The following is a 7,658-nucleotide window of genomic DNA, read 5'->3' on the forward strand; positions in this document are numbered from 1 at the left end:
TTCATAATAAATTTAATATTAATCCAAAAAATATGGGACTTTCACCAAAAATTTCCAAATATTTTTCTCTTTCATATTCTGAATTAAAATTATTTTTTGGATCATTATTAATATTTTTCACGAATTAATTGATTTTTCATTTGTTTTTAATTGTTTAAAAATATTTTTAAGTGTCCAAAAATTCTGAAATTTTTTCTCCAAGGTCCTTTGACCTTGTTTGACCTATGATAAATCTCATGGCCATTTATTTGGTGTTTTAATAAGATTTTAGGATTTGGACAAAACATATTTGAATTTAATGCATCATTTTAATATCTTTAATTGAATAAATGCCATTTTAATTGTGTTGACCATTTGTATTGACTTCATTGAGTTTCTTATTTGTTGTTGGGCCTTGGTCAATGTTGATTTGACTTTGTCAAGTTAATATTATTGGATTTAGGGGATTGATGGAATGTACATTCCATCTCCCAAAATGAATGAATAATATTAATTTGGTAAAAGTCCTCATTTGACCAATTTGTGATCTCATTCATCCCTTTCCCTCTTCATCTAATTCCCCTTCTTCATCCATTCATTTCCATTTGGCCAATGACATCTCAAATTCCTAATGTTAGTTGATTGAAAGATTAACATGAGTATGGATGAGATTAGGCCACACCTTTTGCATATTTTTGTGTGTGGTATGTTTAATGAGCATAGTTCTTAATACTATGTCTCCAACATGCATTAACACCAAAAGTTTATTGCCCGGCCTCAAATAGTTGTGACTTCTATATAAGTCCAATTACGATTTCTTAACATAGCGCTAAATTTGTGACACAAAAGGCATAAGCGTTCTAGTTAGTGAGATTGTAAGTCTCCCCTATTCCATGGTATTGTGTGGAAACTTGGCCTTCTTTCCTTCCTTTGGAAGATGTTTTGGTTCAAGGATCCATGCTTGTGGCAAGTGGGTTGAGTGTTCTCCAAAGAATGTCTTGAAATCAAAAGCAAAACAAAACTAACTACTAACTTACTAACTATTAACTTTTAATTTCAAGCTTTTACTTTAATGCAATTTACTTTTTGCACTTTATATCATTTGCCATTATACATATCATTCTAATTGTTTATGTTAATGTAATTTTCACTTTGTCCATTTGGACCATATTGTGTGATATTATTTTGTTTGTATATACTTTGTTTGTTTGTATGGTCTTTGACCATTAATGTACATAACAATAACAAAAACCCTAAAAGACTTTTGAGTGGACTGTTGGTTTAATCTTATCCAATTGGACTTAGAACTTAGGCAACATTCCTTTTCTAATGGACTTGACCAATGCCAATTTGTTGAAGAACCAAGAACTTGCAATTTGAATTCATCTGATACATCATTTAAGATCTTTCCAATTCATTTGCCATGTTGATCATTGTTAAGCTATTATGTTGAACCTGTGACTTGTGGAATTCATCTGTTACATAGGTTATCTTGCAGAAGATCATGAAGTGGATAAGCTTGGATGAGGCCATCTTTATTTGATGCCTTTTCTCTTCAAGATTGATATAATTATGCATTTGTGTGTTGCTTGAATAAAAGTCCAAGGGAATTCTGGGTTTCTATTGACATACTTGTCTATTGGATTGCTACCCATTTGGTTAGATCTTTTCAACTTTAAACTTTTAAATTTTGTGCATAGGATAGTCTCTTCATCTTCTCCCCATTTCTTTAATTTCAAAATCTCTCCCTCCATTTTTAAAACCTTCTTTGTATTAACTCCTTTTGTTCTAAACTTTGACCACTTTCAAAAGAGATAGAAACTTTGGCCTTATGCCATTGCCTTTTCAAACTTATTTTCTTAAATCAAACTTGTAAATAAACTTAACTATACTTGACTTAAACTTTCAAAAAGCCAAAAAGAACTAACTCATTCAAACCACTTTAGGCCTTTGTGCTCTTCAAACTTAATTTTATTAAAACCAACACACACATTTTGAAATTTCTAGCACGAACTACGAGGTTTTGATCCCTCATTTTTATGTTGGTACGTAGGCACAAGACTGAAGGTCTTGTCAAACACAAAAATATAATTAATGAATTCTTTTCTCATCCCCCCATTCTATTTGCTTGTAAACATCACTTTGTACAAAATACATATGCACACAAAAAGGGCTCCCTAGGAGTACCTAGGACACTTTGGATGCTAACACCTTCCCTCTGTGTAACCAACCCCCTTATCTGTGATCTTTGGTTTTTATTAGTTTTTAGTTGAAAACTTCTTATTTATTGGATTTTGTTCGTACTTTTCCCTTTTCTCTTGGAAACAATAAAAGCGCGGTGGCGACTCTTGTTAATTGATCTCTAGCTTGTCAATAGCTTGATGATCATGAATTTCCCGCTACAGGATGCAATCCAATAGACAAGAATGTCATATAGAAACCCTCTTTTCCTTTGGACTTTAAATCAAGCAATACTAATAAGCAAGTAGCACAATGAAGAGCAAGGCATCAAATAAAGGTAGCCACATTCAAGCTAGTAACTTCGTAGTTTTATTCATAATATTCCCATGTATCAAATGACTCAGAATAAGGCGTTAGACACAGGTTCAAAGTAACATTTTCATCAAGACCATGTAGCAGATGAACTCATGAGGATCTTAACACTAGCATCAGATGAAATGAATCACAAGAACTTGGTTTCAGAAATGTTGGCATTGACCAAGTCCTTTTGCATAGGGAATGTTACCTAATTCTAAGTCCAAAGCTCAGATCAAATCCAACAGTCCACACAAACATTTTTTAGGTTTTTTTTTTGTTTATTAGGTATCTTAAGGCCCTAAGACCACAAACACAAACAAGATACACAAACAAATATATACAATCACAACATATGACTCAAGTGAGCAAAGTAAAAATGGCATAAACATAAACAAGTTAAATGGAAAATGAAATGGTAAATGACTTGAATTTAAATTGTATAAAGTAAGTGACTTGTAATTAAAAAGTTAGTGAAATGTTAGTTGATTAGATGTTAGTGGAGTTTTGCTTTTCAATTATTTAAATCATTCTTTGGAGAATACTAAACCCTTTATTCACAAGCATGAATCCTTGAACCAAGACATCATCCAAAGGAAGGAAAAAAGGCCAAGTTTCCACACAATACCATGAAAGGGGGAGACTTACAATCCCACTTACTAGAATGTTATGCCTTTTGGGTCAAAATTTAGCTCTATGTTAAGCAATCGTAATTGGACTTATGTAGAAGTCACAACTATCTGAGGTCGGGCAATAGAAATTTAGGTGCTAATGCATGTTAGAAATATGGTATAATGAACATGTAGCGGTGTATTCGTTACCATTGGAGATATTGACTAAATCCAAGGTAAAGCATACAAAGTCGAGTCGCCATCGCACTTCTATTTATCCAAAGGAATAGTTAGAAAGCGAACAAAAACCTAAAAAGTTTTACAAACAAAACTAGTAAAAGAAACAGAGATCTAGGTAAGGGGGTTGGTTATGCAATGGGAAGGTGTTAGGCACCCAAAACATCCTAGGTACTCCTAGGGATCCCTTTTCACGCTTGTTGCAAAGGTTATTGTTTATGAAAATTTATTTATGCAAACATGATTGAAGAGATGAGAAAAGAATATACAAGTTTATTTACATTTTGTGTTTGGATGGATAAACCCATTGCCTACGTACCCTCTTATGAAAAGATTAGGATCAAAACCTCGTAGTTCGGGTAAAAAAATTCAAAACAAATGAGTGGATTGATTGGTCCAAAAGCCTTAAGGTCTTTTGTTATCGAAGGGAGAAAACTCAACCTGAAAAACCACAAGTCCACCATGTGAGGATAACTTCAACATGCTAGTGAGGGGTTAACCCTATAATAAGCATGGAAGGCTCATTGTCCATCACTAAGGACAAAGGTGAGTATTATATCTACCACAAAGATAACTCAAACCTAATAGCAAAAGGTTATGGAAAATTTGATTAAGAAGTGGACATTGAAACCACAAAAGAAGCACATTTGAATGGGTTATATTTACCAATTAGAAGTATATACAAAAATGGTCAAAGTTGACTTAAAGATTCAATTCACAATGAGTGTTATGAAAAGAAAGTTTGAAAATCAAAAGCATAAGGCTTAAGTTTCTAATGTTGAAAACAAGTCAAATGTTTGCACAAAAAAGTTTTTTTGGTTTGGGGTGGAAAGATGGTTAACAAAAGGTGAGGATTAAGGAGATGAAACCACAATAGGAGTTCCTCTCTTGAGATCATAGATACGATCCAAGTAGAACACATCCTTTGGAATAAACAAGCTCAAGGCAAAAGCAAACACGCAAGTCTCATAAGAGATCCACAAATAAAAGGAAACAAAATGCCAATAAATGGACTTACATCCAACTCCTAACAACAAAAAGGAAACAGAATGCCAATATATGGACTTACTCCCAACTCCTAACAACACAAAAGGAAACAGAATGCCAATATATGGACTTAGATCCGACTCCTAACAACAAAAAGGAAACAGAATGCCAATATATGGACTTAGATCCGACTCCTAACAACAAAAAGGAAACAGAATGCCAATATATGGACTTATATCTGACTCCTAACAACAAAAAGGAAACAGAATGCCAATATATGGACTTAGATCCGACTCCAACCAACAAAAAGGAAATAGAATGCCAATATATGGACTTAGATCCGACTCCAAACAAACATCAAAAGCAAACACATCAAAAGCAATCAAGCAAACAATGTATCACACATTATATACATACAAGAGGCTCAATCAAATGGGTGGGCTTTAGTCAAGAGGGGTCATATCAACCTCGACAAACAAGCCAAACTGTACAAGTGTAGTTTGTAGCTCTTAACCACTAACATTGAGAGTTAGGGTGAAGCTGATCAAAATGGAAATGAGGATGAGACCTCATGCTCTTAACCCTGGCTTGGGTGAGCTCATGATAAAGAAAGCGTCGGGATCCAGAAAGAGGGATCCTATTCCACTTGACAGACACTGGACAAAGATCTTGGGTACTTGTTCAAAAGAATCAGCACGTAGTGCGAGCATAATGAACGACTCACTGAATAACGGGGGATTGGCTACTAATCCCTTCTATCCGTCAATTGCCTCTTCACTTAGGAGGACTTATCAAGTAACACATGCCTCAACTTAGAGGTCTTTGGCACAAATGTAAACAATCACAAACAGAGCCTCTTAAGGAGGACTTCCAGCAAAATGCCTGCCAAAAAGGTGACAGGACTTCCAGACTACATGAAGGAAGAGAATAGCTACCTAAGTGGTGTATCAATCACAATCCAAAGCTCAAGCAAGAGCTAAAAGCAAGCAACTAAGGTACCTGTACAAAAGCTAACCAGTTAATATTTCAGTCAGAAAACAAACAGACAAACAGTGAATCTATTCAACTGTTACACAACTCAATGAACAATGCTCAAGCACTCAAATGAGCTCAAGCCTATCACTTAGAATCCTACAAAACAAACAAAAGTTAGAATTCAAATCATTTGCATCTCACAAAGTGAGACCAAACCAACCATCAATGCTAAATGTCCAAACCTGAAACACAAAGCACAGTTAGTTTATGCACAAAACACTAGTACAAAGACTAGGTCCAAAACCAAACCAAATGATCAAAACAGAAGTGAATCTTCCATATAATGCACATTCAAACATGTCACAAGATGTCCTCAAAAGGACCAACATCAATTCAAAAAGCAAAGGCATTAAATGGCTCATGCTATGCAAAGACCAACAAATGAGCACAAAATGGACATCCAAATTAGAAAATCCAAATCAAATTAGAAAAGCATGCAATGGCTTTGAAATATTTTATGCAAGTTTCTCATGTCATGAACAAACAATATGCAAAAAATCAAATCCAGAAAAGTTCAAATGATAGGTGAACAAAAATGCACAAATGCAATGTCCAAAATGTGACACAAATTGTCACACCATATCTACATGTGTCAAAAACAGTGATAGCATACGAGAAAAATTCCAAACCAATTACAAAAAATCATATCATGAGTGAAGATAAAGCATACAAAAAATCAGACCCATTGGATCAAAGATGAAGATTTCACAAAGCACTGAATGCAACATATCAAATTAGCACAATGTTCAATCAAAAAATCACAAATAAAAATCCAGCAAACAACAATTCATGAAAATAATATCTAAAAAAACTAGACATCAAAACAAATCTATGAAAAAAAATTGGAGTTAATTTGGATCATTTTTCTATTTTTAATGATTTTTCAAAGATGAACAAAATAATTGACATATTAAAAAGAAATGGAGGGAAAATAATATTTGAATTAAACTCAGAATTAATCTCATCCACCTGATCTAGCGCGAAAAGCACATCAATGGACCAAATTCAAACCAGCAAAACACACAACTTCACTTAAACGCGTGGCATGCACAATCAGCAGTCAACAGAATGCATGGCACAGTCAAACGAATCGCTACCAATCATAATGCTACGCTAGCGCACACATGGCAACAACTCAGCATCAATTGAAACGATGCGTTTCATTTAATACAGTCATCAGGTCAAGCAACACGCAAGGCAAGTCAAAGCATTTACAACCAATCAATTGGACACGCTAGCGCCACATGGAAGCGCACGTAGGATTAAACCCTAGCATGAACCAGACGCCGGAGCTGAGCTCCGGTCGTCTTCTCCGATCAACCAGGCGGTGGCGCCGCCGTGGATTTTTGCAGAATTCAACAAATTATACACCAATTGAATCCTCTTGCAACATACATCTCAAATATCATGTTCATTTCATCTAATTCATCCTATAATTTCTGGATCGAAGCAAAACATTTTGTAGATCAAAACTTTAAGTTCATCATACATGCTCATTTCTCATCCATTTTTAAATCTAATCATATCAGCATGCTCAGCTAAGTGAGATCTACACAATTATAACAAAAAAACAGCAAAAGGAGAGGATCGATTTGAAGTCACCTTGAACTTGAAGTTTCTGAATTCGTGTCCTCAGGCTCTCAAAATCTCCAGATCTTCTTCCTTAACCTTGCCTCGAAGCTTTGTGCAAGAATCAACAGCTGAAACCACCTAAATCTAGTTCAATTTCAAAAATCCATTTCCATGAAAGTGCACTCGATCTGCTCGAATCTGGACTGAATTCTTCAAACCAATGGTTGATTCTTGTTCAATGAAGCATGATGAACAAGATTATGCAAGAATTTTGAAGAATTGTGTGGAGAAATTCAAGTTTCAAAGAGAGAGAAAAAATGGAGGGAACTTGAAAATTTGGATCTGAAAAATTTTGTTCTTCCCTGAATTATGGTTAGGGTTTGGCTTTTATATGGTTCACTAATCACACTGAAATCCAAATTAGGCTTGTGCTAATCATGATTAGAGAGAATTCAAGTGTCTTGCAAAATTGCAAATGAAGCTCATTATGCCATGTTCCACGTGTACAGTACCATGCAAGGCTTGGAATCCTCTTAAAACCAACCAAGGATCAACATGGAATTGGTATTTTGCTTGTATCATAAGCCAATTTTGAATTGTGGAAATTCCCTCCAAAATGATCATGAGTGAAATAGTGAGCATACAAGCTTCTCTCATGCATGGCAATGGTTCATTTGAAATGTCTTAGTCATGAGGAGCATT

The sequence above is a fragment of the Lathyrus oleraceus genome, chromosome 2 (genome assembly GCF_024323335.1).
Source record: "Lathyrus oleraceus cultivar Zhongwan6 chromosome 2, CAAS_Psat_ZW6_1.0, whole genome shotgun sequence".
In the NCBI taxonomy this organism is placed as follows: Eukaryota; Viridiplantae; Streptophyta; class Magnoliopsida; order Fabales; family Fabaceae; genus Lathyrus; species Lathyrus oleraceus.